General features: G+C 30.2%; 1 protein-coding gene across 3 annotated transcripts in view; it reads left to right on the top strand.

Moving 5' to 3' along the window:
* LOC108752307 (AF4/FMR2 family member 4) overlaps window positions 1-15,830 on the top strand; it is a 275,024-nt gene that overhangs the window by 1,208 nt on the left and 257,986 nt on the right. The window lies entirely within an intron of this gene.

The raw sequence follows: 15,830 nt of genomic DNA, 5'->3' as shown, positions 1-15,830 counted from the left end.
AGTTTTAATTATTAATTCTCAATTTTTATAATTAGGTTTTCTTAATTAGCGGAGTAATACATAAAATCATGATAGTACTATTTACCCCGCTTAAAATGTTAATTGGTCAAATTCATTAGCAGCTGCTTAATTTCATAGTCGTTGATACATCCTCTGATATTTTCTACTTATTTTCATATATTTTCGAAGCGGAAGAGTGCAAGATACATTTTATTATTTTTTATTTAAAATGTGTATAAAGAGAAGCGCTGAGAAAGAGAGAGGGAGAGAGTTGCTTCTCGCAGAGTGAAAAGCACGTTCCCGCCATATAGATGTGCCGTATAGTTTAAGAGTTAACAAACTAACGGCATTCAGTGCAAATAACGTTTAGTGCGACTATCTAATACATCAACTGTTAAACATATAGTGGAATGTATAGTGGAAAAATTTAAACTAATTTAAGTCGCCACTACTCCTACTAAACATTATAAAACAGTGTCAATTTGTGTGTCAAGTTGACACTGTATAGTATCAAATTTAATCATTGTTTTAATATAAAATAATGATATATATTGATAGGGGCAGTGGCGACTTAAATTAGGTTAAATTTGATACTATAGATTTAACAGTGGGCACTTTTATCTATATACGGAATGTATATAACGTAAAATTTTAGATAGAAGATAAAGAGCTGTGCTAGATAGATGTTAACGCGAGAACGCGACGTGAAATGTTAGCGTATTTATATACGTCTCTTTATTGAAATTTTTAATATTTAACTAGAAAATATCCACTTCTGAGAACTCTTTATTACGATATTCTACAATATTTTTAACATTTTACCTGAAAGGTAAAATCTAAATCTCTTTATATTACAATATTTAATAATATTTTTATTACGCTGAAAAAAATGCTAAATTTTAATGAATATTTGTTTAAAGAATTTTAAGCGAATATTTACTAAATGTAAATATATTATTTATTTGATTACAAAAACTATTAATTTAATTTAACTTACGTTTTTTTAGTAAGTAAAAATTTATTTATTGTAAGTGAATGTTTTATTGTAAGTTTTATATTTAGTACTATTCAAAAAAATGTGTATTAAGATTTAATAAATATCTTTCAGTGTACGAGTATTTTACCTGAAAGTATCCACATCTCTTCATCAAAACATTTTATATTATTTTTTATATTTCACCTAAAAATATATATCTACATTTCTTTATCACCATGTGATATATTATAATAATTTTGCGCTGTGAGATTATATAATCTATAAAAGAGAGCAATAAATCGATGAGGTACATAACAACTAAGCTTTTCTTGTCGCTTTTTCAAAGAACGTCGATAACAGTTATCGCTGATAAACCGAAATGCATGCAAACTAAATAAGTTGTAGCTTTAGGGATCTTACTTTACTAGTAGAAATCTTCCAAGAATGTTTTTCTTAAAATTTATCTTCGCTGAATGGTAAACCGTTTTTTGTTTCTATATATATATCACAGAGATAGCATAGAGAGAGCGACAGCAATTTAAATTGAAATATTGAGTGAAAAAGTGACGATAAATTTAAATCCGTTACTCGTAACGACAGTTTTGCAAATTGCATTTTGATATTTAGCATTTGCGGTTTCGTCAAACATTTCGGTGTACTATTCTTAAAAATGACGACCTCGATCGTCGTGATGCACGACATCGCGTTATGTTGGTGCATTTGTAACTGTTGTCCTTGGCGCGGCCCTGTTAAATGCAAAATAGTGAACGAAGGGCAGTTCGTGTCGATATCCGACTTGTGTCTGGTTTACGCGCGTATTTCCCGCAAGTGTGCGACTCGTGTGCGCAACCTCGATGCAGCGGTCGAGCACACATACAGCCTTTAATTTATTATCTCTCACATATCGAAAATCACGGTGAACATCGTGCATTTATAAAGCAGAAAGAAACGTAGCAAAAGAAGTAACTAATTTAATGTAGCAGGACATAAAAAGTATAAAATATAATACACAAATGAAAGCTAATTAAAGAATTGAAAGATAATAATAATAATTAATAATTCAAATAGTGGAACATTAACTCTCAGTCTGCAATTTGGGCCTCTTTTGACACAAGCAAAATTTCACTTTAAAATTTTTTTGAAGTAATGGAGAGTGGAGTTTCTCCTCCAAAAATAGATATCTAGAATATCTTATAATATCTATTTAAAGAATATAATAAAGACATTGAAAAGGGACTCTGAATTTTTCTTTTTTGGAAAATCTATAGAAAGTAAAAAAATTGGGCTGGACCAAAAAGATTCAGATTGCAAACGGAGAGTTAAATTAAATTTAGAGTGTATAAGGAAAATTCATTTTCGTATTATCGATATGTTATTTTTTTAAGAAAAACATCAACTTTGATGTTTTTTTTTCATTCTCATTTGACTGTAATTTTTTTTCGATAATGCGTGTAAATACTTTCATGTACGTACATATGTAAGTTTAATGCTCCATGTAAGTGATGCAAAATGTTTCGTGACTCAATGAATCGTCTCATAAAGCTCATGATGATTGCGGTATCTCCGAGTGTCAGATTCATATATAAGTACATACATTTCGTACGTCAGTTCAACTTTGTTGTTAACAACGAGATACTCGCAACGATGTGCACGCAATATCAACCAACACTTGAAACAATACTCACATAACGCCGTCACAATTGTCCTCGAATTTCGCAAAATAGCTTATGCGATGACTTATATTCAATGTAAACGTAATTAATAACCGCACAGCTGCAGGAATAATAATTTTGCTGTTTGCACGCCTCCATGTTGGAAATTCACACCGGAATATCACCATGCCAGACTAATTTACAACCATAGGTACCATATGTTTTCCTGTTAACCCTGGACACATATATGACATACAGCTCTATTTACGTGCAATCGGTTCTAAATCGATTAAAAAAATATTACGGACAAAGTATTTTTCGCTATTGTAAAAAAAATCGTTCAATCTCAATTTTATAGTGCTTCTGTTTAATATTAATAGATTTGATAATTATATCGTGTTAGATTATTCGTATATGATTATTGGCGAGAACTGTTATCAATTGTTTTCGATAATTAATTTAACTAATTTAATCTGAATTGATATATAATGATATTACTATAAATATTAAATGGTATTACTGAGATTTAAATATTTAGATTTAATGAAGTCAGTATATAAAGATTTTTGTCCGACGGGCTTTTAATTTTTCTAATATTGAGTAAGTTAAATTGTATTGAATCCTCACCAAATCGTCATGACAAAACAAAGAGAAAGTTGGGTCGAACAAATCCGGTCGATGACAATAATAACTCAATAACGAGGCAAGTTCGAAAGAGTTCTATTCGCGATTCCGCCGAAAGAACCGTTTCGAATGACGTGTCTGTCAATAAGAATTGCAGGCGTGGAATTCCTTTCACCATCGTGCGATCATCGTTTCGCTTCGAAGGAAGTTCGAGACGACTCTCGCTTAAGCACGATGTGAATCGATTTTTCGCGGCAATGAATCGGTTAAATGTTGATCGAAATCGAAATGTTAATTAATTATGATTGATAATTATTTTGTATGCAATATATGCGCTATGCAATGAAAATTTACGATATATCTCCATGTTTTTTTTTGTATTCTTTCAAAGAATTATTATTCACGTATTTTTGCCATTTTCGGGCTAATATAATTACTGATTATTTTTAGAAATTGTATTACAATGTTCGATAATAAAAACGCATTTAGTTAACAAGATTATGGTTAAAAATTGAAATAACCTACTGTTCTGCTAAAAACATTAATTAAATGCGCTCTTCGCACATTTAAAGTATTAAAATAAAATATTTTATTGCAATAGCATTGTTCGGAAGCAAATTTCTGTTAACTCGTCTAAAATTCGCTGAAGAATAAATTTGTTATTTACACGGAAGCATTTTTAAATTTTTAATAATTCGGCAAAGTCTAAAAATTATCAATACCTTAATTTAGCATAATTACAAATTATGAGGCTTATATAATTACAATAGCATAAACATTTTTAATTCATATTTTAATATTAACGCGTTTTCTGAAAAGCAGTTGGTACTGAAAAGTTAATAAAAAATTCTGAAAAAATTTTTAGAGCTCTATGAGAAGAAAATAAACAATTTTTGTCTCTTACTGTTTTTCCATAAAGTTGATAATACTTGAGTAAAAAATTATTGAAGACCAATATTCGGCGATATTTAATAATTAATATCTTGTTAACTATTGCGAAAATTGCAAAATGGTAGAGGATTTTTCGATTTAATTTTTCACGAAGTTTCATACTGTAATAATATTCTCGAATTTCTGGACACCCTTTATATTTTAAAACAAACTTAAGAAATTTTTATCTCTTGAATTTATTATTTCTTGATACCCAATATATTTTGAGACAAACAACTATTAAAAAGATAATTTAAAGAAGGTAATAATTAAAAAATATTGTTTATGTCCAACAATTTAACAAATCTTTTTCAATATATGCTAATAAAGTAACAATAATTTAATCCATAAATAAATTAGTAGGTACTCATCTAATCGTGATAAAAATAATCGATTTTTTTAAGCAGCATATACTTTAGATACTGTTTTCATATTTATATTGAAAGTGCTCGATTCTTTTTCGAGTGAAGACGTCATAAATACAAATTTCATGATAAGGAGTGATTTATAAGCAATTGCATAAATTTTATATGTGCTTAATGATAAGGAATTAATTAAAAGTGATTGTTTGTAATTTATAATTGCTTGTAATATAATTAATTTTTTATAATTAAGCGCATATGAATTTATGTCAGTTACATCCGAAAAGAATCATGCATTTTGTGTATTGATACGGAAATAATATCTCTAAAATAAATTCCATTTAACAGGCTATTATTTTCATTATGTCTGTGACTTTATTTATATTATATTATCAATATTTAAAGTACACGAAATATACTGCTTATAAATACAGTTTATACATGACAGCAGTTTTATTTGAATTATTTGATTTATATTTGATTACACATTTTTTTTATCGGAAAAGAAAGAAAGAGTTACAATAATGGAAAAATTATATTTTAACCGGCAATAAATTTCAAGTGCGATGTGAATATATTGTACTTGATTCTAAGCATCGTTAAGGAAATATTTATTTCCCATAAATATTATAATAAAGCAATTAATTTATAATATCCATTCTATATCGCTTCTATTTTAAATGCAAAAATGGTGATAAATATTTACTTTTCGATAAATAACTGCCGACATGTTTATGATTCACAGTTATTGGAGATAATTAATTTTACTAATAATCTTTGACATATTATCATTTGTTGTCTCCTGATGATTGTCGCAATCACGATATTTCAAGAAATAATAATATTTGATTTGTATTTAGAGAGAATTAATATAAGGTTTGTTCCTATAAAAATTCCTTCTTTTAAAATTAAGAAAAATGATAAAAATAAATTATATATTATATCAACTTATATAAGTTCTTTTGCATTTCAAAAGTATATTCTAATCTAAATGAATACTGATGATATTTTTGTAAGTGGACTAATTAATTAAATATCTAAATTTTATCATATAAAGAATTACATAATTAAACAAACAAGCTTCGCAAAAATAATCATGGCATGTTCAAATCGAGATTGTAGAAGCTCTGAACTGTACAAATACTTTTCGTACATCTAAATAAAAAGTTTCTTTTAATTTTAAGATAATGTATCTTAATGTATTACATTTTTTAAGGAAAAATATGCAATTTATTTCATTCTTTGTTAATAGATTACAATTAATATTTTACTTTCTAAAAATAAGATTTTTCCATATCTAACCTGTATTAATACTTTCCGTGTTCACTATATACTTACGAATCAAATTACAGCATTTGTCAAATCAAGATTTACGTAACGATATCTCCACTAGTTTCCCAAATTTTAAGCGGAATTAATCACTTTGCAATTGGCGAATTTATAATACGAAGCGTAACGTCTATTGATAATGGTACGTTCGAGGAGCCAAGTAAATCCATGTACCTCTCATTACCACACATCAATTATTTCGTAACGGCTGTGTTTGGCTGGTAAGAGACTCGGCACGATGTTAAAGCTTGTTGTTTATATTACGCGGTTACCTTGATGTTTTTGTGTGATTTGAGCTGTGGCAAGCGAGCAGGTGGTGGGGCAAGCCGCGTGACGATGCATTATCATGCATAATCCCCTCTATGAGAGCAACAAGGCGCGATATATTTCCTGTCGTTTTGTATTCCTGCTTATAAGTTATTTCGATAAAATTTAAATGACTGATTTTTCAATTAATATCTATCATATAATACGACATCAGACGTCTAGATAAATATGAGCGTACGCGCGGCGGCATTAGTTATTCTCTATGCTTATTTCAATAAACAATATTGAAAATATTATTTACTTCAATAAATTATGTCAATAAATTTCGAATGATTGATTCTGCAATTAATCTCTATTACATAACATTATATGAAACATATTGATAATGTTTCGTGATAATGTTAACGTGTACGATAAAGAAATGTGTTGTATTTGTATTAGAAACGATTCACTCAAGTTCTTGTTCAAGTTTTGCGTCGAATTTTTAGTATATTTGAATGTTAATTTAAACATAATGTGTTATTTGAATATTTTATGTTAAATTGATATTCAACATTTCTTAGAAGTAAAATAATATCATTTATGAATATAAGTGAACAAATGTAAAAACAATTATAAATGTTAATTTTAATTTTTAATGAAGAAATATGGTTGTTTAATTGTGTCAGTGTTACGTTTTCGTGTTAACTTTTCACATAACATTTGTGTTACCTTCTAATCTATTTATCTTAATTGTATTAAATTAACACAAAGATTTGAATGGATCGTTTGGAACGCGTGAAATGTGTGAAAATTAAATATAAATTTTTCAACTGTATTGTAGCGATAATGTCATGAACACTTATATCATGATGATAATAATACATCTCATTATCAAATTATTTCGCAATTATTTCGTAAACTCAATGATGATTGGATTGATTAACTTTTTCGCGTTTATCTCATCTCAAGTCTTATCGAGGTAACGTTTGTTCATTGAGGCGAATGTACCTCGTGCAATTGATCGATTCTATGAAGTGGTATAAATGTAGCTCGCCTATCATTTCCGTATTGAAACGTCAGAGCAGCGCGCGAATCGTTTGCTCGAGTAATTCTCAAGTAACGGAAAAATATGGCACACGTCGACTGTTGTTAATAACGCGTGTCTGCGGAGTTTACACGTTCGAAATGTATATTGAAGGAAATTATAATAATCAAACTTGAAATGATAGTCATTAAAGCTTTGATAAAATAATTACAATCAAATGTGTGTGTGTGTGTGTGTGTGTGTGTGTTCAATTAGTATAATCAAATCAACTAAACGCTAAATTTTATTATATTTCTAATGTCTATTATATTTCAATCAAACTGTAGAGGAATAATTTTAATTCTGGTTTGACTTACTTTTTATCTTTCTCTACTTCTATAAAGAATTATAAAAAGGTAAAGAGTAAATTAAATCGAAATTGAAGTTAATTTATATTAATAGAAATAGATATAAATATTATTTTAGTTTTCTAATTATATTATCAAGAAGTTAATGGTTTTATTAGCTATTTACATTTATTAGCTATCCAGATTTTACTAGATTTCTTTTCAGTGTATCGCGCGTGCGATACTAAATCTCGAAATAATTTGTCGAACGGCCTCTTATTAAAATCGTTAACTCGATTTTATGAGTCGCATTGTATTGCATAAAGTATTAAGACCGAGCGCCGTGTAATTTTTCAGTAACTTATTCCGTTTGAGATTTATCTATTTACGGGGACGCGGATGTCGAGGTGATCGTACCTTTCGTGTGATCCTGTTTCTTTTGTAAGATAAGATACGCGTCGCGTGCGACTATCGTCGAGCGTTGGGAGTGCCGCACAAAGTGCTGCGCGATCTGATATAATTAGCGCACGCACAGACTTGTAATTAATCCGTGTTTTTGCGAATGCTGTGGGAGTGCAATAAAGACATCTGAGAGGAGGAGCCGACCCGGAAAGCATCAACGGAGCAACGATGGAGTAATTATTTGTTTGTTTTTTATGTGATTTATGCTTGATACATAAATTAGATTTTTATTTACTGAATTTTATAGAGCTTATACCGAAGAAAAGAATTTTTTTGAAAATAGTAAAATTATTTTACGCGACCGGTAATTATTTATTGCTGATTTATTGTTAATTTTTTTGGTCACTTCTGTGATGCATTTATTTTCATTTTGTTCAACACAGTCGGTTTGTATTATAGTATTTTGCTGCTGCGCGTCTGGTCGATGAGTGCTAAATTATCTTTCATTTGGGGCAATAAATTTGTGTAAGTTGCGTCAAATTAATTTGAGATGTATTTAAATGTATGTATATATTTATTTACAACTACATGAATATATAACATCTCACAGATTTATTATCATGAAGTGAATAGGCTGGAATAGATTAAGATTAATATTAATTCAATTTTGGAATGTATGTAATCAACAATCGATTTATGGTCTTTACAAGGATGCACGCATACTTATATTTATTAATACATATACTTGACGTCGTATTATATGATAGATATTAATTGTAGGATCAGTCATTTGAAATTTATTGGAATAACTTATACGCATGAATAAAAAAACGACAAAAAATATTTCACTAGCTTGGTAAAAAGTAATAAATAGTAGCGTGGTGATTTTATTTATGCAAGAAAAAAATTAAATCTAATAAATATGTTATGTTTTTTACTTTCTGACAAGTGTTCTACAAACTTTAGTCTAAACAGAAGAGATTTTAATAAAATAATTGAAAGCACTATGAAAATATGATATATTAATCCTCCATTTGCAATCATATTTTTATTTCCTTCGTCTACAATATTTTTTTTTGTCCAAGTTTTTTTACTGTTCTAAATCTTAAAAAAAATGTGAAAAAATTCATGTTTACTTTTTAATATCTCTGTTACGTAACTAGTTTTTGATAATATATTTTAGGAAGAAAAATCGGACTTGGCTCTCCTTTATTTATTTTGAAATCTTGAAAGCGTGAAAATTTCGCTTGTGCCAAAAAAGATCCCGATTGCTGACGGAGGGTTAATGATATTATTTGGACAATTTTTTAATAAAAAAAAACGTATGTACATAAAAGTTGATTAAAATTTTTTAATTTTTGTATTATCTAAGTAAATTGATAGAATATAGAAGAAAAAGTAAAATATAACAAATAAAATACTAATATTTTTGAAATATAAAATTTCATGGTGTTTTATATTTTATAAAGGATCTCTTATATTCAGGGAAATAGAAGAAAATGATTATGTATTACGTTTAATAAACGGAAATATAGATACGAATTAAAAATATGTGAAACAAAATTAAACATTTATGAAACACGAGAGGGAAAACGCATACTTTTGAACATAATGTTTCCCTTTCCAAATATCACTTTAATAGACTTTACAGTTTGTGTTTGGTCTCTCTATATTTTGGTCCAGAGTTGAATACTAACTGTGCAAGAAATTAATTTGCTTTTATTAGAGAATATTTTCAGTATGCACATTCCACAAATAAATAATAAGCGTGTTGCAATTAATTTCTTTAGTATAATAAATGCGTTAATAGTTATTATTGTGTCTGTCTTTACAATTTTATTCTACTCTTAACTATTATTTATTTATTAATAATCTGTCTTAATATTATTTCTCGAATTAGAGTAAATTACATAAAATTTTTCACGAGAAATCCGCCTCGTCGCGGAACAAACTGATTTTTCGCGTACGGTATCGCGTCTTTTTCCACGCTCAATCCCGTAATGACGGTCGATGAAATTAAATCCTCGACATCCGCGGCGAGTGCGTTCTCGCACTCGGCTAACGAGCTTTCGCGTTTGTTCAATTTCATGCGTGCGGAATATGTCGGGCGTACGCGGCGGTAGGTAGGTAGAAAACGCGGATGTGCAAATCAACGGACGGGGAAAAGAGTGTGCTGGCGCCGCCCTTCTGCTCTCATTATCGTGCACGGCGATAGGGCGCCAAGAGGACGGGGACCTTTGCGGCACTTTCTCTATTTAATGTCCTCCCCCCTTCCCCCTAACCCCTACCGCCTATCCCCTACCCCCTACCCCCGGACTCTCGCAGCCGTATATACTAATATCGATTCGCACACTAGTGGCAAATTGCGAGGATATAAGGTAATTGAACGAAATTAGGGGGTGGATAATCGAACGTCGGAGGACTCGTTTTTGTGGAAATTACGCGTGATTCCCCTCTCCGCGACTCCCGACGCATACTTGCGTAAATCACACGGTTTCTTGGCGTCGCGTACACGGTTGTGCTTTTTTTTTTTATTCAGTGAAATTAAGAGGCGCATAATTTGAATGAAGCTTTTTATGCGGCTGTCGAGACATACGAGAGTCTAAGATTATACGTGAGGAAACAAAGTCTGCTTTTTCAGATCTGCTGATCTTTCTTTCACATTTATTTTCTCTCTTCAAAACTGCGCGCTATATTTACTATATGCAAACACGCGTGTCGTCTGTTTTTTTTTTAAGACTTTATACGTTCGCAATGTTGGATCTAAAGACAGCTACTTTTGGCAGTATTGCTCATCATGCTTGAATTTTTCACGTAATTATTTGAATGGCTCAACAATATTTTTAGATTTGTATCTATTTAAATTTGTGAACATTTCAGCAGCTAAATTATTTTTTTCGCATTGGTTTTACTCTCGCTTTTAGTTTTGGAACTGTAAATATATGAAATAGATATTTCGTTTTTGAAAAATTGTACACGAGATGTACTTGTCATCCTTTATAGAATTCTATAAATAGAATATTTTAATAAATTCATTTTGCGAAAGAGTTAGGTTATTTTCCACTTTGCGCGTTTAATATCAGGTGCGAGTCATGCGTGAAACGTGGAAAGAGGGGAAAATGAAGTGAAAAGATAGAGAGGAGGGAGGTGTAAGAAGGAGACGATGGCGCCGTGTTCCTTTTCTCATTATCGTAGCCGCAGGGTTCCCACTGTAGTAACGCCGTTAGTACGTTGACCTATTTTCCGCCCTCTAATCTCTCCCGTGTATCTCTGCATCGTCGATTATGTAACAGTTTTAACTAAACATCAGACTTATTTCATACCACTAGAAAAAAGATCTCACCTATTTATAGTAAACATCCTAAATATGTAGGAGAAACCGGGGTTAGTTGACAATAGGGGGGTAGAATAATCGAGATCACATAAAAAACAAAACACGCGAGACACGCGTAAACGTGTCTGAGCAGCAGCGACTGCCGCTCAGTCTGCTGTAACATCTTGTTGCGAACATACGAGTATTTGTGATAGAAGTTATGCCAGAATTAAAAAAAAATCGTATACCTAAGTAAATATTTTTATTCTTAAAGTTTTTGTTTTACAATCGTATATGATTGTCTGAGATATTTAATTTCTACTTAGATAGTAAGTGTAGTTCTTACTTAATAAAGTTCAACAGATTTTTTTTGTTTATGTGTCTTTGTTATCGTGTTATTGTTTTTAAAAAATAAACGGATGGTTTAGTAGACTAATCACATCATGTGTGGAACTGTATGATTCATTTATTTTTTAGTGACGACTCTTATAGTTCTTACTCAAAATTTTATTCCTTTAAAGAGATTTTCCTCAGTGGCAAATGTTATAAATTTAGTTCTTTCATGTCCAATCTCAAAAACTAGACTCATTCGACGTATTTTTGCACGAAATGGACAAATTTTGCAAAAAGAAGCATTGTTTTTTTGCCCTGAAGCGAATGTTTGTATTTAAAATATATTTTTATAAAAGTTTTATTAATATGTAGCCAAAGATGTAGCTTAAAATACATTAATCTTTATTTTAAGCTTTATAATAATCTTAGTCAAATTATAAGTTGAATCAAATCGAATGCATTAGAAAAATGCAATTTTTTCATATTAGTTATCAGTTTCTCTTTATTATTAAAATATTATTAGGTAGTCAAATGTATATAGTAACTGGTGTAGAATTCATTTTTTCGATAAGTCTCTTAATTTCGTCTGTAAAAACTAAAAAATGAGTATTAGCCCCGATCTCCTCTATGTTCTTCTCTTAATCTTTATGAATCTCAATCTTGACATTATCATAATTATATCACGGACCATCTCTTTGTTTCAAAGTATTGATATAATAGTAATTACAAAATTAATTATATTTAGTTTGAAACAATTAAAAGTTGCACAGAATATTAAAGAGCCGAAATTGATTTCATTATGCACGATTAGAAGATGCTTGATTTGGAGTAATTTTTACACTCCAACAGTAAGAAAATAAAGCTCATTCAAGTAGTTTTTTTTAATGATATCGAAAAATCCTACATTTGTTTTATTTCTCTTTACTTTTTTATAGAAAAAATAATATAAATAAAAAATAAATCTATATAACATATTAATCTCAAATACCATTAACTTGTAAAACAATAATATAGAATACGTAAAATTAATAATAGCAACTTTTAATTGGAGTGAAAGAAACATCTCAAGTTGTTTACGTAAAGAAAATTAAGTAATTATTTTCAGGTTAATAAATAAAAATATAATTTTTCGTCCGCGATATAATCTGTATCGCGACGACGCAATAATTTCTGCTCGGCGCTAAAATATTACACGTGATATATCCCGCGTGTAGAACGCGACTTATAAATTATTACACAAGAATTGCGCTTGATTTCTCTTTTTTATTATCGCGTTTTCGCCCGCTATATCGGCGGGCGGTGGAGAGACCCGAGCAAAAGTGATCGAGTTGGTTCCGACACGAACACAAACGGGCGACACGAGAAAAAGAGATTTTTCCTTCCTGGCTTGGGTCAGGCTAGGAGTTAGTCGAATAGGGGCGAGCTTATCGAGCGTACGCATCGTCACGCTTCGGGCATAGCTTCGAAACTTCGACTCCCCGAGCGAGTGGTTACGCTCAGATTAAAGTTATTTTCCCTCCATACGTGACAATTATACAAGATACCGTCTTATGACTTTACGTGTCCTCGTGTTCAATTTAGAACACTATTTTTTAAAGAAGTGTTCCCCCTTTGAAATAACGACTAGTATTCTTTAAGTACTTCGCGAAATTTCTCTCGTCAGGTCCCGTCTTCGACAATTTATTTCTCTCAAGTTTGATCTCTTTCTTTTTCGTTAATTGCTTTAATTAATTAACATTAAAGAGATGCATACACTGTGTACACTGACACATTTATTTTTGTCTTTTTACATGGAAGGTGCTCGCTGAAATATTTAAAAATTTAGCTATTATATACAGATCTGAAAATAATTTTGTTATAATTATCAAAATAATTAATTGCTAGAATGCCAAAAATTTTTGCAGCATTGTTTGAGATTTCTATGTAATTATTTTGATGATTTAACAAAATTTTTATTTTAAATCTGCTGCTATATAAATTTTTAGATACTTCAACAAAATCATTCTTTCTATATATAAATCCTTGTAAACTCGGAAGTGTTTTATTTACCTTTCTATAACGATCTTTTAACCATTGTTCTTATTTTTTCTGTCGTAAGTTAATCAAAGTAATCTTTGTTAAAAATTTCCAGGATAGCCGAATACGCAACTTCGACTGATAAGTATGTACGAATGGGGGAGGGAAAGGAAAAAGAACTTGTATGCATAATCTTATCTGAGGCTCGTGCTAACAGTGATATACATGCACGTTGATTTGTCGTAAACTGCTTCGAAAAAATATATTCGGTTTGTTAGTGTGCCGGTTGTAGAAGCGAGATAATTGGAGAGCGACCGAGAATTCTTTTAAATAAATTAATTATTTCCAAATTGTTTGAATAGTTAATTAAATTTTTAGCTACAATCAGATGCGAATAAAAAATTATTCAATTTTCCAACGGTGAAACTAAACTGAAAATGGTGTCTGATAACAAAATCGATCTCCTTGACCCGCAGAATTCTTCCGCGATAATCAACGTTTCTATGTAAATTAAAAGGCATTTTTTTTAAATAGTATTCCGTATAAAAACGAATGCAATTTTTATCTATTATTTGTTTTAGTAATAACAATTTTTTAAAATAATTTTTAATTTTGAAATGCTGTGGATGAATTTTCATTCAAGTGCTAACTCAAGTTTAATACAGTTTTCAGTCACGACAAAGGATATAAATAGGTTGTATATTTTTAAAAAATTTTCAAATAAATAAGTAGAAGTTTCGGTCAAGATTTGACCATCCTCAGTACAATAAAAAATGACATTAAAAACTTATAACTAAAACACAAGTCAAAAGTTAAAGTAGTAATAAATAGACTAAAAATTACATGATATTAGCAAACGCAAGAGTTCGTTGAAAATTACATAACTTTGTTTTTCTTCGCAATAATATAAAAATAAAAATAAGAGCAAGAGTTTTGTGTCAACTGTATTAAAACTGTTTGTCATTATTCTTAAAAAACGATGCAACCTTCATGACAAGGCACGCCTTACCCAGTTCTATTATAAAACAAAAATACAAAGAAAGAATAATTTAACCAAATAGATTAATTTAACCAAAATATATTACCTTTATTCTTTCTGCTTACAGAAAGAATTAATTTAACCAAAATATATTACCTTTATCCTTTCTGCTCAAATCTTGACCGAAACTTCTACTTATTTATTTGAAAATTTTTTAAAAATATACAACTTATTTACATCCTTTGTCGTGGCTGTATGCTCTTTATTATTTAACCTTTGTAATTTATTTGAGCCACTTACTAATAATTTTAAATTTAATACAGTTTTGTTATTAAAATTTTGCTTAAATAACATTTAATAGGACTGATTAACATTAAATTTTATTTCTTTTTACATTAAACAGTATTAGTTCAGTTATAATATTTTTTGCACCTTATAAAATAGAGCAAAACATTTTTAATTATGTGGGTGAATTTTCATTCAGACTAGTGTTAAGTAAGAAAAATATAAGTAGTATTTCGAGGTTAAATAGAAATTTCAAGAGATGTCCAATTAACAAGCACTAACATTTTTTAGAGACAAGATACTGAAATTTTTATTTTATATTATATAAATTAAGATTAGAAAGTATGCGATGATCGTAATCGAGAATATTGATTTTTACACGGAAGAGAATTTGCGTAATTCTTGTTCGAGGTTATAAAAATCGCTATTTAATTTCCAATCGGCTTTCAATTTTGGTTTATATAATTTCTACGCAACGCTAAACACGGAAGGAAATAACGTCGTTTAGTCGTACCTCGTCGAATTGACAATGATTGAATAAAGCGAGGCACTCGTGCGCCATCGATAATCCGTAGTCGAAGAGAAAGGCCGTGTAGGCGCTTTCGCCAGTTACTCACCAGTTCCTTCGACTCCGTTGCAAAGTGCGCCGAAACAACGAGACCGTGCAGTAATCCTCTTCGAGAAATGAAACGGCGGCCAGCCGAGGCCGTCGAACTCGTGCGGACGATCATGCGACCTTGAGCTTGTGATAATCGTTCGTTGATAAAAGCAACAGAACGCGATCTCGCGATAATCGTACCGTCGAATTTTTTAAGAACCTACTTTTAATTCTTCCCTCGAACTTTGCATACATTGATTATCTGATTCTAAGACTGATATTTATAGTCGATTCTTATATTTAAGACTGTCTTAAATAATGTTTTGAGATTCTAATACCACCCTCCGATTTGTTTGTGACAGCTTAAGACTATACTTAAGACAACATTAAATATCGGCCAAACAGCTGTGT

The sequence above is a fragment of the Trachymyrmex septentrionalis genome, unplaced genomic scaffold, assembly GCF_001594115.1.
Source record: "Trachymyrmex septentrionalis isolate Tsep2-gDNA-1 unplaced genomic scaffold, Tsep1.0 scaffold6, whole genome shotgun sequence".
Classification (NCBI taxonomy): domain Eukaryota; kingdom Metazoa; phylum Arthropoda; class Insecta; order Hymenoptera; family Formicidae; genus Trachymyrmex; species Trachymyrmex septentrionalis.
The sequence above is the reverse complement of the archived record's forward strand: the minus strand, read 5'-3'. Positions and strand labels throughout refer to the sequence as shown.